Below are 23864 nucleotides of genomic sequence, written 5' to 3' on the forward strand. Positions count from 1 at the left end.
ACATAGCTGACATTACAGTATAGTAACGCTTTAATGGTCTGCCCAAAATATTAAGGTCAGAAAGGAAAATACACAGCCCCAGCCAAGGGGATTGCTTGGGTTAGCCTGTGAACACAGTACCCAGCAGAAAGGTGTGTAGTCCATCACCTGCCATGCTCTACCTGTTGAGTGACCTAGGTTGTTTTTTTTTTTTGCAGCCCCAGAATTTCCTTTAAGCCTCAGGCTATGGGAGGAGCTGATGGCAGCTCCATTGGGCCTCTGCCAACCATGAGGAAAGAAAAAGCCCCACTCATGCTGTCCCTTATCACTGATGGCTGAGCTTCACAGATAAATTCTGGTTTCCTCCCTCACTATGTGTCATGGATTACATAATCACAGTGTTTGGACCAAACTCTGATTGAGGGAGGACAGTTTTCCACTGGGAGTACTAAATCTGCTGTGGAGTTCATGCAAAAGCACACAGGGCCTGCAACAGGCGAAGCAGTCTGCTGGGTTCAGTCTTTCATGTTTTGGGGACTATGGTTCAAATGTATGCCACATGTGTGGGGAGGGGTACAACTCAAAGCCGTCCTCCCAGGGTGAGGCTCAAAGAGTTTATGTTCAAAGAAAAGGTACCGAAGGGAAGCTGCACTAGGTAGATGGATCCAATCTGTTCCTCGAGTGTGTTAAGGGTTAGGATTTCCTTAGGTTCGGAAATGCAGTGTAGTAATTCTGTATGGGAGTCTAAAATGCCTTGCTTACTGCCATTTATTAGGCATTGACCATGGGCAAGTTCCTTAACTTCAGTATTATCCACATTACCCAACTAGTATACTAAGGATAATAAATACAAGTATATATCTATTTCGAAGGGGTTTTTGTCCAGACTGCATTATACAGTGTGGAAAAACACTTAGCACCATCAAGCACTCCATGAACTTTCACTCTTTTCATTTTCCTTGCAGTTGAGCTCCTTGTCTTATAGCCTCTGTGATGGTAACTAATAGGCATCTTATTTTGTCTGCAATTTGGCATCAGGGTTTTTATCTCCTGGATAAAAAAATGTAGACAATTGTAAACCAGGGAATCATCCCATAGACCTATTGTAGCCCCTTGCTCTTCCTGCACCACGCGGGGCATATTGTTGACGGCCTCTGGTAGTAATCAGTATTTAACAAGGAGAATTGTTCTTGCTTTGTTCTATGTGACTTTGGCCCCACTAAGGGGGAAAGTGAGGACTGAATATGTGTGGACCACAGTGCTCAGGTTCCTTCTGGAAGCTCTGAAACCTTAAGAGTCCGTGAGGGCCCCTGCCCTTGGCTGTAGAGACAGTTTGGATCTATTAATGTAAAGTCACCAAGTCACAGTTACATTGACTCCAGCCATTGAGTCCATGAAGGTCCTAGGCAAAATGGGAATTTGAGAGCTGGGAGGAACTGAGCATCAGGTGGGGAACATTAGATAAATGTGCTAGAATGTGAGTAAGGGAGAAGGTGTATGTCAGCAACAACCCTCACTTTCCTTCTTAGTGATTAGTTGTTTATGTCAACTTGGCTAAGCTATTGTATCCGGTTATTTAAGCAAATACTAATCTAGATGTTACTGTGAAGGTATTTTGGAGATACAGTTTACATCTACAATCAGCTGGCTTAAAGTAAAGGAGATTACCCTCCATAATGTGGGTGAGTTAATTAGCTGATCTTAAGTTCAAAAACTGAGGTTTCCTGGAAAAGAAGAAATTCTGTCTCAAAACTGCAGCATCAATTCCTACCTGAGTTTCCAGGCTGCAAGCCTGCCCTACAGATTTCAGACTTGCCGACCCCCAATTACATATGCCAATTCCCTAAAACAAATAGTGTGTGTGTGTGTGTGTATCCTATTCTGTTCGTATGGAGAATCCTGACTGATACATCTGCAATTGCCAGAATCAGGAATTATTTTGTAGAATTTCAGAAAAAGTCCTAATCTTCCTAATCAAGAGGTATTCTCTTCCAAATCCTCCTTCTTCCTTGCTATCACCAAAAAAAAAAAAAAAAGCCTGCTTTCCTAAACTCATGCATCTTGTTCAAAAAGATATACATATACATATATATAATTTTTAAAAAAGATATCCTCAAAAGGTGATTTCATTATCTTGTAAACTCCAGGTATCAGCACCTTCTCTCAACAAGCCTTTCTTGCTCCTCCCTCCTTCCCTTCCTTCCCTGTGGTAAGCAGAACAATGGCCCCAAAGACATCTATATCCTAAACCTGGGAACTGTGAACGCTGGGTTCCACAGCAAAGGAGAATTAAGATTGTTAATTACCTGATTAAACTAGGGATTTATCCTTGATTATCCAATGGGCTCAATATAATCAGAAGGGTCCTTAAAAGTAGGAGAAGGAGTCATAAGAGTAGAGTTGGTCTGAGGAAGATGTGACCATGGAAGAAAGGCACAGAGAGAGACATTTTTGGCTTTGAAGATGGAGGAAAGGGACCATGAGCCAAGGAATGCTGGCAGCCTCTGGAAAAAACAGGGAAGTAGATTCTTTCCTACAGCCTCCAGAAGAAATACAGTCCTGCCAACACCTTGATTGTAGCCCAACAAGATACATGTCAGACTATATCCTACAAAATTCTAAGATAAGTAATTTGTATCGTTGAAGCTACTAGGTTTTTGGTTACTTATTACCATAGCAATAGGAAACTACTATACTTCCTCCCTTTGTCATTCCCTCCCTCCCTCCCTTCCTTGAAGTCTAACCTAAACCTTTCTTCATGTTATTTAGGCTCATGGAATTAACCCATGCTAAGAGATTTTTGGAGTCCTTGCCCAATCTGATATACATCTGTCCCTCAACTCTGGGCTCAGTATTTTCTATTTTAATGGTTCCCTATCGACTGCTTTTACAGACATACTGTCTGCCCCAGTTTAAAGATGATGAAGCATAGTATAGATGTTTTCTTAAATTAAAAGATGATCCACCATTTATCCTATGGCTTACCACTGAAGCTTTTATTACTTATGCTTAAGTACAGATGAGGTGAAATATGTTGTTTAACATCCAGTGTACAATGTTAATTATATCTGCTTGAAAATATTTTAATTGACACTTTAGGGGAAAAAAAGATATTTAACAGTGGAACCATACCAAAGAGCATTGACAGTTTTGTGCTAGATGTATCCTAGTCCTGTTTTATTTCATCACTTGGAAAAATATATATATCAGAGCTAATTTTTTTAACTTTCCAAAAACTATCATGATATGGAAATTATCCAACTGTATTTTCAGTTATGATTCTTTACTTAATAGCTCTTGTTCTCAGTGGGCTCCTTAGCTCACAAACCATTTTCTCATCATAACCATATGCTCAACTATGCTTGAAGTGTTTTTATACTTTAAATCCTAGGGCTAATTTTAAGTTTAAATTTTTCAACAACCCTTTACTATGATGAGCCCTACTGACAACTGAAGAATAAATTAAATAAATAAATTTTTAATTATGAATAATCAGAGCAGCTGATTATAGAAGCCTGGGCACCTTAGGTTCTACGAATTAGAAAAGGAACTACTTATTGCCCCTGGGGCCAAGTCTGTCTTCCACTCCACTCTCCACCCCGTAGCCTGCACCCAGGGTACAGGGTTTGGTGAGGGGGCACAGGCTGGACATTAGGTCCAGCTTCTCCCTTGGTGTGGCCATCTTGTGCAGAGCACAACCTGCACAACCATGCCCTTAAGCTCTGAGGACAAGAGGGTAAAATTTAGCTTAATCCACATTGCTGCTGACCTTTAGTGCCCTTAGCCAGTTCATACACATTTCTAGGACCAAGCCCAGCAAAGGACATCCAGACCGAATGATAATCATAAGTATTCCCCAAATTTAAAAAGGATGGGAAATGATGTGAAATTGTGAACCAAATTCATTGGATGTCTGACAGAGTAAAACAAAATCCTCTGGGATGAAGATCGATTTGGTGTAGGCACATTTGATTGTCTTCTGATAATTTCATGGAAATTATTGGACTCCTTTATTTTTAAAAAAATAATCATAGAGCTATAAATTGATAAAGACTTTTCGCAATGTGGTTTGGATGGATGTAACTATCAGGAATTTTAATGTGCAAATCTTTGACCCAGCAATTTTGTCCCAGCAATTTTGTTCCAGGAAGCTATTGTAAAGAAATCCTCACACCTGCTCACAAAGATGCATGCACAAGGATTAAAGCAATCAGTAGAAAAGATTTGAAACTACACCAAACTTCATCATTTGTAGGTTGGTTAAACAAAGTGTAGTATGCCCATATTACAGAATACATAACCATTAAAAATAGTGAGAAATCTTTTTGAACTGACATGGAGTTAGATCAAAGATCATGTATTAATAAAGTGAAGAAAGCATGTTACAGAATAGTAGGGATCCCAGTTATGTAAGAAAATGTGTGTGGTATGTGTGTAAATGTGTATGAATGTATAAATGCACAGAGATGTGGAAGGATATAGGCCTAAGTGGGCACCTCTGAGGAAAAGTGTGGAATTTGTGGGGAAGTAGTAGAGGTGGTGGGTAGAAAATTGGGAGTGGTAACTGAGGACCTCTGCTTTCTCCTTGATACATCTCTGCAATTTTTTTAAACGATATGCATGCATTATTTTTGTAAATTAAAAGTCATTTCAAATAAATATTTGAAGAATTGAAAAATAATAAAGAAACTAATCACTTATAATTGGACCATTCAAACACTGCTATTTTCATTTTTGTCAAATCCCTTCCAGGCTTCTGATATGGGCCTAAATATAGGAAAACATTTAAAATTGGAGCATTATATGAAAAGAATGTTGCTACACAGATAACATAAATTTGAATTTTACGTTGTTAATATAAACTACCTGACTACGTTATATGAGTTGTAATTTGAGTTCAAATAACTATCATTTGTTACTGATGCATATACCTCCAATCATTGTACCACAAGTAATGAACTATTATTAAATAGCTACATATGTATTTTGCTTACTTTGGATTTTATCTTGTTCTCATAAATAATGCAGAAATTTTGTTTGTATTTCTTTGAATTATGTCTTTAAGGAAAATTCTAAGTAATGAAATTAAATAAAACATTTCATGGTTCTTAAAACACATTGCCAAATTTCTTTTCAAAAGGATAGCACTAATTTTATTTTATTTTTTTATTAAAGTTTTTTTGTCTTTATTTTTTAAATGTTCCATTAAAAAAATATGAGGTCCCCATATACCTCCCACCCCCCTCACTCCATTCCTACCCCCATAACAACAACCTCCTCCATCATTATGAGACATTCATTGCATTTGGTGACTACATCTCTGAGCACCGCTGCACCTCATGGTCAATGGTCCACACCATAGCCCACACTCTCCCACAGTCCACCCAGTGGGCCATGGGAGGACATACAATGTCCGGTAACTGTCCCTGCAGCACCACCCAGGACAACTCCAAGTCCCGAAAACGCCCCCACATCACATCTCTTCCCTCCCACTCCCTACCCCCAACAGCCACCATGGCCACTTTCTCCACACCAATGCCACATTTTCTTTGATTTCTAATCATAATAGTTCATGAACAGAATATCAGTAAGTCCACTCTAATGCATACTCTATTCCTCCATCCTGTGGACCTTAGAATGGTTGTGACCACTCCACATCTATATCAAGAGGGGACTTAGATTCCACATAGATGCTGGATGCAGTTCTCCTGCTTTCAGTTGTAGGCACTCTTACCTCCCTGGTGTGGTGATTGACCTTCTTCACCTCCATTTTAGCTGAGTGGGGTAAGTCCAACAAACCAGAGTGTAGGAGCTGCAAGTCTGTTGAGGCTAGCACTAATTTTATTGACACGAACAATGCATTTGTTTTACTCCATCCTCAGTATTGGTTATTAACTCTTTAACTATTTCGGCAAAAGTAGAACAAAATATTTCTTGGATAAATTTTAAATTTGAACATTTTTCCTCTTGCTAATTTATTAATTGTATTTGGCGAATTGACTATTCAGGACCTTTTTCCATTTATTTACCTAACAATTAATAACAATAGCTAACTCCTACTGAGTGTTTATCACATCTGAAGCACTGTTCTAAGTAACTTTGTATACAAAACACATTTAAACCTTACAAATCCCAATAAGTATTAGTATCACCATTTTACAGTTGAATAAACCGAGGCACACATAAGAAGCCTAACATCAAGTTAAATGTCTTGCTCACCACGTTATATGGCCTCATATTTATGTGTTAAGTGATTAAGATATCATCCCTTTATCTACCACACCAGTTAAAAGTATTTTCCAAGTATTTTGTATTTTTTGTGTTCTTGTGTTTTCTATTTACAGTCCTTATTAATGTTCTTACAATTAATTCAGATTTTGTGGGTGTGTATACCAGGGCTAGGGATTGAATCCTGGACCTTGTGTATGGGAAGCCAGCACTCAACCACTGAGCCACATTGGCTCCCCTGAGCTGGTTTGTTCATTTGTTTGCTTGTTTTTGTTTTTTGTTTGTTTGTTTTTAGGAGGCCCCAGGGCTGAAACCAGGACCTCCCATGTGGGAAGCAAGCGCTCAACTGTTGAGCCACATCTGCTTCCTTAATTCAGATTTTAATCTTTGTAATTTCTTATTTCATTTCTAAGCTTATAAATGTATCCCTGCTCCAGATGTTTGAGAAATTTTCAAATAACTTTCTAATGTGCATTTGTAATATGCATGAATATATATATGTGAATATATATGTATATACATGAACATGTTTGTGTACACACGTACATATAGGTATATATATTTGTGTAAGTATGTATGTGTGTACACACACACATTCATTCATACTCTTTAACCCACCTGGACATTATCTTGGTGTGCAATGCAAGACATTTGTGGCTTCTTTTCTGACCCTGACACCATTGCTGGGCTGAGAATTACTCTGTCAGTGTCCAGATGAGATAGTAAGCTGCCAGGATTTAAATCTTCAACTTACCTTTGGTCCAAGTGAGACAATTAAGCCAAGAGGATTTAACCCAAGCCGCAGTGAGTCATTCCAAACTCTTGAATCATTCTGACAGACCCAACAAACCTTCTAGAGAGTTACGGCCTTGGAGAATTCTTTGCATGACTGATAGAACATCGGGTGTCTGCAGCCTTGTGATTTATAGCCCTCCGTCTTCTAGGCACACGTCTGACCCAGTAGGCACACCCATTTTATTTCTACAGAGAAGAAATATCTTAGGTATGAAATTGGTAGGACCCAATTGGTTCTAAAGCTTAGATCAATAAAGGAGTATGTATAATACTGCTCTGATGTGTGTAGAGGAAATTATCTATCTTCCATATTGTTTCACTTTGTTAAAAGCTGCCAAAAGCAATATACCAGAAACAGGTTGGCTTTTACAATGGAATTTATTAAATTACAAGCATACAGTTCTGAAGCCATGAAAATGTCCACATCAAGGCTTCCTGGGCAGTGCTTTTTACCCTGAAGATAGCTGTTAGAGATCTTGGACTCCTCTGTCAAGCGGAAAGGCACATGGCAGCGTCTCCCTTCCCCTCCAGGTTGCTTTCAAATTCCTGGTCTCTGCGGTTTCCTCTCTCAGCTTCCATGGATTTCTCTCTGCTTCTGTGGCTTTTCTCTCTGTGTCTCTCTCAGCTTCCATGGATTTCTCTCTGCTTTTGTGGCTTTTCTCTCTGTGTCTCTCTCAGCTTCCATGGATTTCTCTCTGCTTCTGTGGCTTTTCTCTCTATGTCTCTCTCCATAGCCATCTCGTTTATAAAGGACTCCAGGAAGGGGATTAAGACTTACCCTGGGACACATCTTACTGAAGTAACCTAAAAAATGTCCCATCTACAATAGGTTCACAACCACAGGAATGGATTAGCTCCAAGGATGTGATTTTCTGGGAGGCACACATTCTCAAAGAGTCATGGACATATAGAGAAAAGAATAACTAGATATATGGAATTATACACAAAAAACTGATCAGCAAGATTGCCTTGGGCAACAAAATGCATTACAAGGGGGTAAGGAATGTCTGAGACTTACTATTCATTACATTTCCTTATGCAACTTTTGAATTGTGTTTCATGTATCTGTATTATCTATTCTATCTCTCTCTCTCTCTCTGTCTCTCCCTCTCTCTCTCTCCCTCTCCCTCTCCCTCTCCGTCTCCCCCTCCCTCGCCCTCTCCCTCTCCCTCTCTCTCTCTCTCTCTCTCTCTCTCTCTCTCTTTCTCTCTCTCTCTCTCTCTATATATATATATATATAATTTTTTTAGGAGGCACTAGAGATTGAACCTGGGACCTTGTACATGGGAAGCAGGTGTTCAACCACTGAGCTACACCCATTCCCCCATAATAATTTTTATAATAAAAGTTATGAAAACTAAGTTCAGAGATTTCAATGGTGGTACAGTAATATTTTCCTGTTACCTTATGAAAGTAATGCAGGATTGATAATATCTTAATGTGTTACTATTTCCAACTAATTTGGGTATCATTCTGCACTATATAAAATTTAATGCTCTGTGATCTTGAGTCAACTACCAGCTTGCTCTCCTAGTATGTTGGTTGCAAGAAACTACTTTTCCCAGCCTCCTTTGATTTCTGGTTTCCAGTTAGGTTTGGCCAATGGAAGGTATGGGCACCAGATTGAAGGGTGGTCAGAAGAGAGAAACCAGTGTATTTTCTCTCCCTGCTTTCCATGGTATTTCTACCAACTGAGTGGTCTCAGCTATACCACTGGAAAGCCCCTACTATGGTTCTAATTCCCACTAGATGATCCCAGTTTCTGGGCTCTGACCATGCCACTTTCTCCTACATCCTTCCCGTCTTTAGGCTGGAAGAGCATCCTACTGTTGCTATTGATCTCCATCAGCCCGGGTTTGGCTTCTCAACTCTTCCAACTTCTATGTAACCAATTCACTATATCAAATTTCCTCTCCCAGAAAGACCTGGAATGGTTTCTTTTTCTGACCAAAGGGCCTGACTGATACAATTTATAAATACACATTTTCTGTTTCTTGCTTTGAATAAGAAAGCCATCTCTGTACTCTTTAAAATATATATATAATCCTAGAGTGAGCTAGTGGAACTTCTAACACACTGAACCTTTGATTAGGCTTTTGCACCACCCCCCTCTATTTCATGATTACCATTCTTTATCATTACCCAGTGCTGCGGATCACTTTTAAAAGGATGCTATTTGTGGACATATACTTAGGAATAATGGTCTTTCCATTATTTTCAGAATCAGAATACTTAGAAAAGTAAATGTGGAAACCCCTCTGGTCAGATTCCATGCGAGAACAGCTTGGGGCCATGTGAGGATCCCAAAAATGAATTAGCTGCCCTTGCTACAGGAGAAGGGAAATATTCGGAGTTTTTCCCTGACAGAGGTTTTTTGGGGAAAATGACTGTGTGGTGCTCAAGAACAAAATCTTCATTTCTCAACTGGCTTTGTTTCAAGCTGTTCTCACGTAAGAAATCAAAATCCCAATTCAGTTGTTCCTCAGGAAAGACAATTATTGTTGACCAAGCCAGCAGCTTTTATTTGAAGATTGTGGGCCAATCTCTTGCCAACACAGGGTACTCAATAAAGTTTATCATAAGCCTAACTACTGCAGATGATTTATAGATTCGTGTGGGTTTGCTAACAGATCGTTGTAATTCATCTGAAATGACTGAGTTTTACTCTATCCTTATGCATCCAAATCATGCGCTGGACTGGTTTGAGTGTTATAGTCTCCGTGATTGCAGGGCACACCTAACCCGGGGCTCCTGACTTATTCATGGCCCTACATCACTGTCCTACTGAAACGGAGGCAGGGACCCTTTCCTACCTCACCACCCTTGCACCTGTGCAGGGGAGACTGCACCTCCCTTCTCTCACAATTTCCTAACTGATACTCACCCAATCCTTCCACCCCAATATTAGCAACATGGAGCTGACCGTCTGGGCTCCGGGCTCCATTCCACCACTTCAGTGGCAGAATCCATTCCCCGTCCCTCCGCCCCCAACCCAGTTTTGGCTGTTGGGGCAGTACAACCCGCACTTTACTGATCCTTTAATTTCCCACGTATGATCCCATCCTGCTATCCCAAAGGCCCTCTCCCTCCAACAACATGCCCTTCATCCCAACTATCCAAACCATCCCTGGCACAGAAACAACCCAGCTGTTAAACACCCCATCAGCCTACACTGATTATGAAAGAGTCCTGGTGTCTACCCCTCTTATTTCTTTAACTGCTCCCCACTAATCTTCATTTCCTGTCAATTCTCCCACCCATCGATTGTTACTTATGGCCTGACCCTGCAGTGAGTGTTGAGGCAGATTTACTGGGATGCTAATGGAGCTTAAACTTCAGGGGTCCTCATTTGCCCAGGTGCCTTCCAAGGTCCCATACCTAATTTTATATTCATAACTGTGAACTCTTTTTATTAAAAGAGGGCTCCCCAGGTGGTTACAATCTTCAGGCTACCATAAAACCTGATCCTGCTCCTGCTTAGGTAATATGCCATTGATTCTTTTGGAAGTAGGGGGTAATTCCTCTTGCTTCTAGAAGAAATGTGCTCCTGGTATTTTAGATTGAACTGCAGATATCCTCAAACCTTTGAACCACTGTTAAACCCAGGGGTCTGTTTTAATTATAAGGCCCAGTTTTTTGTTTCAGCCACTTTATAGGTTAGATAGATTTTTGCTGATTGGCTTTGGAAACCAAACACCAAACAAGTGACTTGCAAACAAACTTCTGGAATGTAAGTCATTTCTAAATTGTAGGCTTCAGGGACTTACGTTAACAAAAATCCATAACCCACAATATATTATATTTTATTCCCCATGTAGAAACCTACATACAAATGCTCACATTTTGTCACATGAAAAAAATGACTCATTAAATTTAATCAGAAGACATAGTAGTATTTGCAATATCCAACTAGTCATGATTTATAATTATATATCAACCATTCTAGGTTTTCTGAGGCAGTTTCTATTTTTATTATATTCTGCTCTATGATCCCCATGTGTGACTCTATGTCATTGGTGTATACCCAGAAATGAGACAGTACCTGGTACACAGTAGGCACTCAAGCAATGCACATGAAATGAATGACTGTAAATACTGTCAGGCAAACTATGTGCCCTGCTTTTGATTTTAAAACTATGATAACAGACTATATTTATAATGCACATATACAAGCAATTTAACCTACCTTTTTGTGATTTTTAAGTATTCGTTGGAAATAACTTACATTTGTTTAATGTTTCCATTAAACATTAACATTAAACAAAATAAAATGACTTGAATTTCAATGCACTTGCAAAACAAAATGACTTGAATTTCAATGGAAGATATATATGTTTACATTTCTCTCCTCTGTGAAATAATTCTTTACCAAACTATTAGACAAATCTTTTCCAGAATATTGTGTTTATTTTTGTATTCATGCAGAAGAATAATTTTATATCAATTTTGGCATGTAAATAGTTTTCCGTTTAAATAATTGGTATAGTTATAGCATTCTAACCTCCCACATAGTTCTACTAAAGGCTACAAATATGTTGCATACATTTCAATTTTCAGTCTAAGAACTCATTAGCATTTCAATGAGACTAGGATCCCCTCCAGCATGTGGATTAACAATGTGAGCTTGATAAAGAAAACCTTTCATGTAAATGATTTTAATCCCTCTAAGAATCCAAAAGGATTAATTATTACAGAGTGACGAGTAGGAAAGTCTTTGATTTCTGGATTCCTGGACCATGGGGACCAGTACTGCAAACTGTTTGTAGCTTCTCCACGCCTCTTCTCCCTCCCCTCCTATCCCTTCAACCAAAAAGAGAAGTTAATCATCACTGTTGGTGATTGGAGGAACACAGTTGGGAAAAAGACTAAGAAGTTTTAAAAAGTTGAGATTGAAAATAAATTCTTGCCCCTAGAATAATTTATAGCATTGGAGCTGGCTTGGGGATTGAACTATTTCTTTTTCCATCAAAATACCAGTCTTTGGAAGAAAGATATGTTCTCATGGTGCCACTTTCTTCTTTTCCCACACCAACACTACTGTTTACCCAAGAACATCCAGAAAGAAAAAAAAAAGTTTTCTCCCATCCTCTTTTTTCATCACTAACATATTTGGTCTCAAGTAATTCAACAGCACCTCAAGAAAGCTTTTGGTCCTGAATTGCAACAAATGCATGCATCTGCTTCATTCCCTGCATTTTAAGATAATCCCTTCCACCTTTACTCCTCATGCTTGACCAACATAATGAGAGAGATCTTCAACTTGCTTCTTCACAGAACAGGACTTATGCCTTTCATGACTGGGAGTTTACCCAAAACAGACACAGAATGTGATAGACCTTACAGATTTTTTTCAAGCACTTGAGAGCTTAAACCCGGGAGAGGTTGCTCAAAGTCTGTAGAAGTTTTCAGAATACCTGAAAGTCAGATTCCACTTAGCAGTTCTTTGAAGAAGAAAATTCCAGGCATTTCAGAGAAGCAGATAATCTGGACAACATCATTCCCTTTGCAAAGCAGCTTCCACCCTCCCTACTTCTCTTCTATAATCTCCCCATTAGGGGAACATAAAAAAGGTATTGGATTTGGTGGCTTTGCAGATACTGGATTACCCCACTACAAAGAACAACCAACAGAGCCATGCATTATGGCTTCTTCCAGGGGAGTTCTTCCCTGCCCAAAGTCTAAGAAGTCATTCCCTACTCTGCCCAGGGAAGGGGTGGGGGAAGAAGTTTTTTCTTCCCAGCTCCCTGAACTGGCCCAGAGAGAATTCCTTGTGAAGAGTACTTAGGGTAAGATCTCATAAGATCTAGTTCTGTTATGTTGTTTTATGGTGTTGGCGAAGAAAGAGGTGGGAATTGTGGGGCAGGAGGCAGAGATGAATATAGTGCTTTGGAAAAAACAAAAACAAAAAACAGAATGCACTGGTAAAAACAGCGCATTTCCTCTCTCTGGGGCTTGGGACAGCCTCTTCATGACCCCAGTGCTCAGGTGCCCATTCCCTAGAGGAAGAGAGAGCAAGTCCACCTAGTTCCACTGAGATGGCCATGAAACTGTATGCTTACTCACTTCCAGCAATTTGGGGTCTTTAATTACATTGTGCTCCTAGAAAAGAGAATCAGCCAAAGGCCGGGAAACAAAACTCTAAATGTTAAGTCTTTTTCTACCTAAGCTTTGCTAGGGAAATTCATGAATTCTTGAACTTTTTCATAAACCTTGTTTTCAACAAAGTCAAATGGAGCAACTTAACACTAATGAATATTTGACTAAATTAACCACCTTGCCTCTTCGAGCAACTTTCGACTTACAGCAGGAGCCTCTATCCTTCAGCTTCGGTGGAGACAACAAAAGTCTCCATCACCTAAGCTGGAAAGCCAAACACAGATTGCTAGCAACCCCTTCTCTGAATGACTGAACACAGAATTTGTCCAGTCCCAGAAGCTACTTTGAGCTTCATGTTCTCCATGCTATTTCCTACAGAAGGAACCACTCAACTTGCTCATAAGAAAAGGTGGGAGGCACAATTTCATTAGTCATCAGGGAAATGCAAATCAAACCTCAATGAGATTTTATTTCCCATGCCGTAAGATGGCTATAATAATAATAATAATAAAACAGATAATAACAAGAATTGGTAAAAATGTGGAGAAATTGGAACCTTTAAACACTGCCGGTAGGATTGTAGAATGGCACAGTCACTTTGGAAAAAAGTCTGACCATGGCTCAAAAGGTTAAACATAGAGTTACCATACAGCCCAGCTATTCCACTCCTAGGAATACACTCAAGAGAAAGAAAAACATATGTTCATGCAAAACTTTGCATACAATGTTCATAATGTATCATTCATAAAGGCCAAAAGGTGGAAACAACTTAAATGTCCATCAACTGATGAATGGATAAATAAAATGTAGTTCATCCACATAAGGGTATATTATTCATCAAAAAAAAAAAAAAGAAATGAAGGACTGATACAAGTTACAGCATAGAAGCTTTACTGAGGCTGGTTTTCTTTTCTTTTTTTTTAAGATTTATTTTATTTATTTATTCCCTCCCCTCTTGCTGCTTGCTTGCTGTCTGCTCTCTATGTCCATTCACTTCATGTTCTTCTGCGTCTGCTTGTCTCCCTTTGCTGTGTCATCTTGCTGCTCCAGCTCTCAGTGGGTGCAGGACGTCGGCTCTCCACAGGAGCAGGCAGTCAGCTCTCCACGGGGTGTGGGCCAGCTTGCCTTCACAAGGTAGACATATGGTAGACAGGAGCCCAGTCGGTTGAGCCACATCCGCTTCCTGAGGCTCATTTTTTAATCAAGTTTTGATCAGAACCTGGTTTGTAGGTAACTTTAGTAGCCATAGAAGCTTCAAAACATAATGCTAAGTGAAAAAAATCCAGTCATAAAAGACCACATATTGTATGATTCCATTTCTAAATGTCCAAAATAGGTGTTTTAGTTTCCTAGGCTGCTACAAGCAAATACCATAAAATGGTTCCACTTCAATGATGGGAATTTATTTGCACATGGTTTTGAGCCCAGGAAAATGTCCAAATCAAGGCATTATCAAGGCGATGCTTCCTTCCCAAAGACAGGCTGTCAGGGATCCTTGTCACGTGGCAGGACACATGGCAGCGCCTGATGGTCTCTCCCTTCTCTTGTGGGTTTCGTTGACTTCAGCTTCTTGCTTCAGTAGCTTTCTCTCTCCCTCTCTGTATTTATTCCATTTATAAAGAACTCCAGTAATAGGATGAAGGCTCTTCCTGAATGAGATGGGTCCCACCTTAACTGAAGGAACCTCATCAGAAGGTCTTACTTACAATGGGTTTACACCCTCAGGAATGTATTAAATTTATTCAGTTGTTTATTTATTTATTCATTTAAATTAATTAATTTATTTTAGGAATGAACCCGGGACCTCATATGTGAGAAGCCGGCACTCAAGCACTGAGCCACATCAGCTCCCCTTAGTTGGTTCTCTCATTTGTCTGGTTTTTGTTCGTTTTTTTTGTCCCTAGGAGGCACTGGGGACTGGACCCAGGACCTCCCGTGTGGGAAACAGACACTCAACTGCTTCAACCACATCCACTCCCCTGTATTAAATTTTTTTAAGTTCCCACAATTAGTATTTTTTTAAAGATTTATTTCTCCCTCCCCCCCATCCCACCCCCCATTGTCTGCTCTTTGTGTCCATTTGCTGTGTGTTCTTCTGTGTCTGCTTATATTCTCACTAGGCGGCTCTGGGAACCAATCCTGGAACCTTCTGGAGTGGGAGAGAGGCGATCATTCTCTTGTGACACCTCAGCTCCCTCACCTGCTGCATCTCTTATTGTCTCTCCTCTGTATCTCTTTATTGCATCATCTTGCCGCACCAGCTCTCTACCTGGGCAGCACTCCTGCTCAGGATGGCACTCCCGCACAGGGGGCACTCCCACACGGGCTGGCACTCCATGTGGGCCAGCTCACCCTGCAGGCCAGCTTGCCTTAACCATCAAACCCTGGACCTCCTATATGGTAAACAGGAGCCCAAGTGCTTGAGCCTCATCTGTTTCCCTGTATTAAATTTAAGAACATATTTTTCTGGGATCCATACAGCTTCAAACCACCAAATATGTAAATCTATAGAGACAGAAAGTAGATTGATGCTTACCAAGGGCTAGGAGGACTGGGGATTGGGGAATGTGATGAATCGAATTGTGTCCCCCAGTTTGGACATGTGCTTGCTCTTGGTCTGCATTCTGGAGGATGTGCACCCCTTGTAAATACAATCTCTTCAAGATGGTTCTTCAGTTATGGCCTGGCCCAACTGAATCAGTTTGGCCTTAATCTTGATTACTGGAGTGCTTTTAAGTAGAGTGAAAGTCAGATGGAGAGAGAAGCTCTGGGAACAGCCAGAAGCTGGAAGTCAACAGAACTGGAAGGAGAAAGGAGAAGACATTGCCATGTGCATTGCCATGTGAGGGAAGAGTCAAGGAACCCAAACATTGCTGACAAGCCAGAAGACATTGACCCAGGAGAAGACAACCCACTGTGGTAGTTGTTTTAGCAGCTGAAAAACTCAAATAGGGAGCAAATGCTTGTGAGTGGGTCAGGGTTTTTTAGAAGGCAATGAAAATGCTCTGGAATTAGATAGTGGTGATAGCTGTACAACTCTGAATATACTAAAAACCATTGAATTGTATGCTTCAAAGGATAAATTTTATGATATGTGAATTGTATCTCAATAAAGTTGCTAGATAAAAGAAGGAGAAGACTTGTTGGGATAAACACTGAACTATGTTGAATCTTGTCCCCTCAGTATGTCTTTTCCCATCAGCCTCTCCCAGGAGTTATAGGGAGGAAGGGCCCTCTTCCTCTAGGAGCCAAAAGTACCCCAGTAAATAAAGTACTTAGAGTCCTTACCTCCAGCCTCCTGCTAATTCATGAAGCTGACCTCATGTATATCGCACTGCAGGCCCTCTTGCTCGGCCACAGGTGCTCTGCTTAAGAAGCTGTTCTCCAGAGCCCCACCCCAGGCTTTCTGTTACCCCAAAAGTGGTCCATGCAGGTCTGGCAGGACCTTGCCAGTGTCTCTGGGCCATCTCTAGGTCATCAGAGTTCACTGCTGCCATTGGGTGTTCAAATTCACCTGACCAGCTGCCCCATCTCAGGCAGAGGAGAACAGGGGTCTGGTCCTTTGACTTATGCTTCCTTTATTGACCTGACATGTGTTTTGCTTTTCCATCATGCCTCTGTGTTAGTGTTCTTGTTCCACTCATTATGATTATGCAGTCCTATCCTGCTGCGTGTGCTGAGAGAAGCTAGCTCAGCAATACACACCCAACATCTCCAGTTCTATCCTACTCACCCAGAGTAAATTCAGGGTGGTTCCAATGAAAACTTTAAAAGAATTGCTCCTATGAGCCAGGTGCTTAACACACATAATTCCATTTAATCTTTACAACAGCCCTATAAGGAAAGTACTATTATCCCCATTTTTTCAAGATAAGGAAACAGGTCGAAAGAGGGTAAACCTTTGGAGAAAAATTCAAACACAGAACTGCCAAAGCTGGAGCTCTTTCTACTGCCTGGAATGGTAATTCCTTCCCTTTGATGAGCAACTATCCTATTTCAGGCCACGTTCTAGACTTATTAACAATATTATTTCATTGATTCACATAACAACCCCATGAGATATATATTGGTATCTCCATATAAAAATGGAGAAACTGAGGTTCAGGGTGATTATGTACCTTTTTTGAGATAATATGTATTTACCACTCACTGGATGTCTGGGAACTATGGGAAGATATTTGCTTTTCCTGCTAAACTGAAAGACACAAATGGTGCTGCCCTTTTTCCACTTCCTCTTGCCTTGAATGTAGATGTGATAGTTGAACTGTCTTGGGACCATGAGAGAAAGGAAAAAAAAAAATCACAGAAATATTTTCCCAAATTTTATCCATCTCCTAAACAGCAACCTACCCTCAGAACTCTTGTTATATAAGAAAAATGAACTATTTGCTTAATCTGCTGTAAGTGGATTTTCTGTTACTTGTAGCACATTCCTAACTGATACAGGAAGGTACTATTTCCACTTTCTTACACATAAGAAATAGGGACACAGAGAGATTAATTTTTCCACCACCACACAAGTACTAAGTCTTTGCAGCCAACAATAATTGTCCCCCTTCTTTTAGTTACAGATTTCCCTGAGTTATAACTGGCCACATGGCTGACCCGCAAAAGGGCACATATGCAGGCTTCCCTGGAGTTTTGAGGGCCATGTGACCATATTGTGGCTATTGGAATGTGAGTAGGAGGGATATGATTAACTTCCAGGCCATGCCCTCCGCTTCCTCCTTCCTTCTTCCCACTGGTGGTGACGGTGAACCATCTTCAACCACATGACCAGGGCAACACCTTAGGGAAAGACAGAACAACAGCATAAAAGGAGATTGGGCTCCTGGATGACCTTTGGATTACAGCAAGCCTAATCCTGGGATCAAGTACCAACTTGGACTTTAAGATGAGGGAGAAATATGCTTCTATATAGTTTAAGTCACTGTTTTGCTCTCTCTTAAAGTATACTATGGTCAACTAGTTTTCAAATATAAGCCTGTCTAACTCCACATTTGGGTAATTCCCTACAATTCAATACCTAAATTGGGGATTGCAAACTCATATGCCCACAGATTTTTATATCAACAGACACAAATAGACAAATCAGTAAGAAAGCCTGAGTGAGAACTATGGTAAATTGGAGAACATATGTGTGGTTGCTATGTGCTCACCAAACTCTTATTTCCTGTTCTTCCTGCTAGGCTATATTTCCCAGCTTCCACTACAATTAGTTGGGGCCATGTGACTGTGTTTGGGCCAGTAGACTACGGGCAGAAGGCATGAATGCTACATCCAGGCCTGACCCATGAAAATTATTCCATTTAGTCCTATACTCTTTCTTTTCCCCCAACTGAAATGGAGATGAGATCCAGGAAGACCTTGGAGCCATGTAATGATTATGGCGGAGAAACAGAAAGGAAGGAGCTTAGGCATTGGGTCACTACTTGGAGAAGAGTTGCCTAAACTACTTTGATATGTGGACTTTGACATGAGTAAGAAGCAAAGTTCTCCTGTGTCGATTCATTACATTCTTGGGTCTAATTGTTACCACAGCATAGGATAGCCTACCCTTACTATTACAAAAAGGAAGCTGTAGGATTGCAGGTTTTTGTGTTTTTGTTAAAAGAGAAGATAGAAATCCTGAATGATATGGGAAAGGTTCTGATTTTTCATGTTAGCCAGTACTATGAAGGTCAAATAAAACATGGCCTTGGTCCAAAACTAGCCCAAGAATACACATTTTCTACCTCTGCCTCAATATTATAGTGGGCGCCCTGATCCTGAGACTTCTTCAAGCAGCCTCCCTTACCGGTACCAGGTTCCTGAGGTACAAATTTACCAAAACAAAACTGTTTCTAAATCTCTCTGTATTTATCCACATGCCAAAATTCTTTCCACTTATCCAGGCCCTGCTCAAAGGTTATCTATTTTGGGGGGTCTTTTCAAACCCAGACATTCTCCCCCAGGCAAAACTGACTCCCCTTTTTCTATGTACCCCGGTGGGGCTGTTTCTTGCTGAAAGACCATATTCCCCTTCTAAGGTGTGAAATCCTAGACAGAGACCAGAACTTCATAGTATCAGCTCCTGAAATGGGACCAGGTTCATAGTAGTACAAAATGGCGCAAGACATGTATCACAAGTTTCATTGTTGTTACGGTTTTTTGTTTTGTTTTGTTTTGCATTGTTTTGTTTCATTTTGTGGGCATCTGAATCAATGTCTAATCATAACTGTGCCCTACATTGAGTGGAAGGAAGTTACAGGGAGGACTGGAACCAAGGACATCATCTGTAATTACTGAATTCAGAGAGGTGGACTATCTTAGCCATTGAGGAGAGCAGACTCTGGAGTCACATGGCCTTGGATCCTATCCCATTTACTAGTCATGGAACTTGGGACAAGTTATTTAACCTCTCTTCACCTCTGTTTCCTCAACTGTAAAATGGGGGCAATAATAATTTTACCATATTTCCGTTTCAGGTTGCTATGCAGATTTAATGAGTTAATACATATAAAGCACTTAGAACAGTGCCCACCACATCATAAGCACTCAAAAATGTAAAAAATGTTCCACTCTTAAAAATAAGTCAGTAAAAATCATGGTGCTTGGATAGGTTTGTTTGTTTGAGGGGAGTAAATGGAGAGTAGAAGGTTTCAGTCCTTGACCTCAGAATACAGCAAAATGAGAAAAGTAGCAGTTCTTGGTACTGGTGATTTTTTCAAAAGGTGTGTCAAAAGACAACAATTCACTGCATTCCTTAAAAGCTTGAAAATAAATCAATTTGTGGGGCACATCATATACTGAAAGGCACACCACGGTTAGAATAAATTTCTTTTATTATTATAAGGTATAGTAAATTTATTTTTAGCAATAATTATTACATCAAAAACATAATAAAAATCAAGGATCTAAATATAAGAGCTAGAACTATAAAACTTAGACAGAAACATAGGGAACTATCTTTAGGACATTGTATTAGGGAATGGGTTCTTAGACTTTACACCAAATGCATAAACAACAAAAGAAAAAATAGGCAAATTGAACATCAAAATTAAAATCTCTTGTATATCAAAGGACATTACCAAGAAAGTTATAAGACAACCAACAGGAGAGAGACAGCAAGATGGTGGCACAGTAAGAGGCTCCTAGAGTCAGCTTCTCCTACAGGGTAGTTAGTAAACACCCAGAGCCCTCTGGAGCTAGCTGAAGCACCTGTTTGAGGGCTCCAGGAGACCAGAAGAGCATCCTGCAACATCCTGGAAGGAATGGAAGGAGGAGGCTGCCCATCTGTAGAGAAGACTGCACGCCCTGGAGGTTGGTGCCCATCATCCCACTGGAGGCACAAGCCGCCTCGGGAGCTGTTCCGCGGGTGGAATTGAAAGCTCCACTTCCCCAAAACGGGGGAGGAAGAGATGTTTGGGCACCAACTTCAGCTACTGATGAATAAATTCAGCGGGTTAAAGTATAATCCTGAAAACAGCTGAAGTTTGAGCCTGTCCAAGCCAGAAAGAGGCTGGGAGCTGCCTTCTTAACTCCACGCCTGGCACAGGGGAAGCGGGGTGGACTGAAAATCCCAGTGCTGGTGGGGACCAGCTTCTTTCCATCCAGGTCAGATTGCAGCTCTAGCCTAGGCCCCAGTGCCACCTCCAGCAGGAAAGAAGCTGTGGTGACCTGTGCCAGGCTCTCTGGGAAATTAACAGCCAAGCCACGGAAGCCAGTGATTATCCTACTCTGGTGGCACGAGCCACCCCAGGAGCTGTTCTGTGACCAGAATTGGAAGCTCCATTTCCCAAACAGGGGAGGAGGAGATGGTTGGCTGCCAATTTCGGCTACTAATTGGTAGACTTGGATGGCTAAGAAATAACCCTAGGAACAGCTGGGGTATGAATTTGTTCAAGTCTGAAGGGTCCATTGCCACCATTTTGACCCTACCCCCAGCCCGAGGGGAAGCCAACCTGACCAAATATCACAGTGATGGTAGGAACCGGTTTCTTTCACCTGGATTAGCCTGCAGCCCTAGCCTAGTCTTCAGTCCCACCTCTGGCAGAGAGGAGGCTGGTTAGCTCAGCACCAGTCTATCCAGGTAACTGAGGGTACCTATGACTGGCACAAACTGAATAATTAAAAGTCTACTGGGGCAACTGCGGTCATCTTGGACCTGCACTGCATAGATTGCTGGTTACACCTGCAGCTCCATCCATGCCCCAGGCAGGAGAGAAAGGGGTGTGAAGCTTCATCAGTCTCTCTGGGCAACTACAGTCTAGGCCTGCATGACTTGGATTATTCCACACAGCTGTGACTCTGTCCCTACCTCTGGGAAAGGAGAAAGTTGGGAGAAGCTTCATCCATCCCTGGGGCAATGAGGGCCGTGAGGGCAGCTTGAGCCTCCACAATTTATAGTACCAATTACATCCTTGGCTCCTACTTCACAACCAGCAAGGGAGAAAGTGCAGGAAGTCCTAAACTAAAGAGAGAAACTGCACCCAGAATAAATATTCCTGTAATCCAGATGCCAAGACACCAACAAAAAATTACAATCCACACCAAGAAACAGGAAGCTATGGCCCAGTTAAAGGAACAAGATAAACCTCCAGATGACATAAAGGAGTTGAGACAACTAATTATAGTTGTTCAAACAAATCTCCTTAATAAATTCGATGAGATGGCTAAAGAGATTAAGGATATTAAGAAGACACTGGATGAACACAAAGAAGATTTTGAAAGCATGCATGGAAAAATAGCAGATCTTATGGGAATGAAAGGTGCAATAAATGAAATTTAAAAAACATTGGAATCATATAATAACAGATGTGAGAAGGCAGAAGAAAGGATTGATGAGCTTGAAAAAAATGGCCTATGAAAGTGAACATACCAAAGAACAGATGAAGAAAAGAATGGGAAAAATTGAACAAGGTCTCAGGAAATTAAATGACAACCAGAGATGTGCAAACATATGTATCACGGGTGTCCCAGAAGGAGAAGAGAAGGGAAAAGGGGCAGAAGGCATATTTAAAGAAATGTTAGAAAATTTCCCAGCCCTATTGAAGGACATCGATATCCATGACCAAGAAGCACAACATACTCCCATCCAAAAATTTCCAAATATACCGGAAAGCGGACTTGGCCCAGTGGTTAGGGCATCCGTCTACCACATGGGAGGTCCACAGATCAAACGCCAGGTCTCCTTGACCTGTGTGCAGCTGACCCATGTGCAGTGCTGATGTGCGCAAGGAGTGCCCTGCCACGCAGGGGTGTCCCCGCACAGGGGAGCCCCACGCACAAGGAGTGCTCCCCGTAAGGAGAGCCACCCAGTACGAAAGGAAGTGCAGCCTGCCTAAGAATGGTGTCGCCCACATGGAGAGCTGACACAACAAGATGACACAACAAAAAGAAACACAGATTCCTGTGCCGCTGACAACAACAGAAGTGGACAAAGAAGATGCAGCAAATAGACACAAAGAACAGACAACTGGGGTGGGAGGGGCAGAGAAGGGGAAATAAATAAATAAATGAATAAATGAATAAATAAATAAATCTTTAAAAAAAATTCCAAATATACCAACTTGAAAATACATACTAATCAGAATGTCAAATGCCAAAGACAAAGAAAAAATTCTAAGAACAGCAAGAGAAGAACAATGCATAACATATAAGGGATATCCAATAAGATTAAGGGCTGCTTTTTCACCAGAAATCGTGGAGGCAAGAAAACAATGATCTGATATATTTAAGATACTATGAGAGAAAAACCTCCAGCCAAGAATTTTATATCCAGCAAGACTGTCTTTCAAAAATGAAGGCAAGATTAGAATTTTCACAGATAAACAGAAACTGAGAGAATTTCTAAGCAAGAGACCAGATTTTCAGGAAATACTAAAGGGTGTGCTAGAGCCTGAAAAGAAATGACAGGAGAGGGAGGCCAGGAAGAGTCTAGAAATGAAGATTATATCAATAAAAGTAACTAAAAGTATCAAAAGAGTGGTGAAAATATGACGCATAAAACTCAAGCAGTCAGGAATAAATTTAACCAATGATGTAAAGCACTTGTATTCAGAAAACTGCAACCCAATGTTAAAAGAAATCAAAAAAGTCCTAAATAACTGGAAAAACATTCCATGCTCATGGATTGGAAGACTAAATATCATTAAGATGTCAATTCTACTCAAATTGATATACAGATTTGGAAGGGTAAGGGGTCATGAATAGCCAGTAATACCATGAAAGGAAAAGGAACCCTCATCTCTGGACTTTAAATCATACTACCAAGCTATCATGGTAAAAAGAGCATGGTACTGGCATAAAGACAGATACATTGACCAAAGGAACCAAATTGATGGCTCAGAAACAGACCCTCACAGGTAAGGTCAAGTGATTTTTTACTAGCCTGTCAAACCCACACAGCTTGGGCAGAACAGCCCATTCAGCAAAATGGTGCTGAAAGAACTAGATATCCATAACCAAAAGAAGGAAAGAGGGCCTTTATCTCACACTTTGTCCAAAAATTAATTCAAAATGGATCAAAAACCTAAAAATAGAAGCAAGAAACATGAAACTTCTAGAAGAAATCATGGGAAAATATCTTCAAGACCTGGTGGTAGGTGATGGATTCTTAATGAAGATAAGAGAAGGACTGAGATGGACTACTGTTGTTTAGTGTATGTAGAAGTTTTAATAAGCTTTACTCTAAAAGTGTGAAAATGTATAGAATGGATGGTAAAAATAGTAATAGCTAGTTTATAAATAGAGATGTGGCTGAAAATGGTAGTCTAGGGATATAA

This window comes from Dasypus novemcinctus, chromosome 4 (genome assembly GCF_030445035.2).
Source record: "Dasypus novemcinctus isolate mDasNov1 chromosome 4, mDasNov1.1.hap2, whole genome shotgun sequence".
Taxonomy (NCBI): Eukaryota; Metazoa; Chordata; class Mammalia; order Cingulata; family Dasypodidae; genus Dasypus; species Dasypus novemcinctus.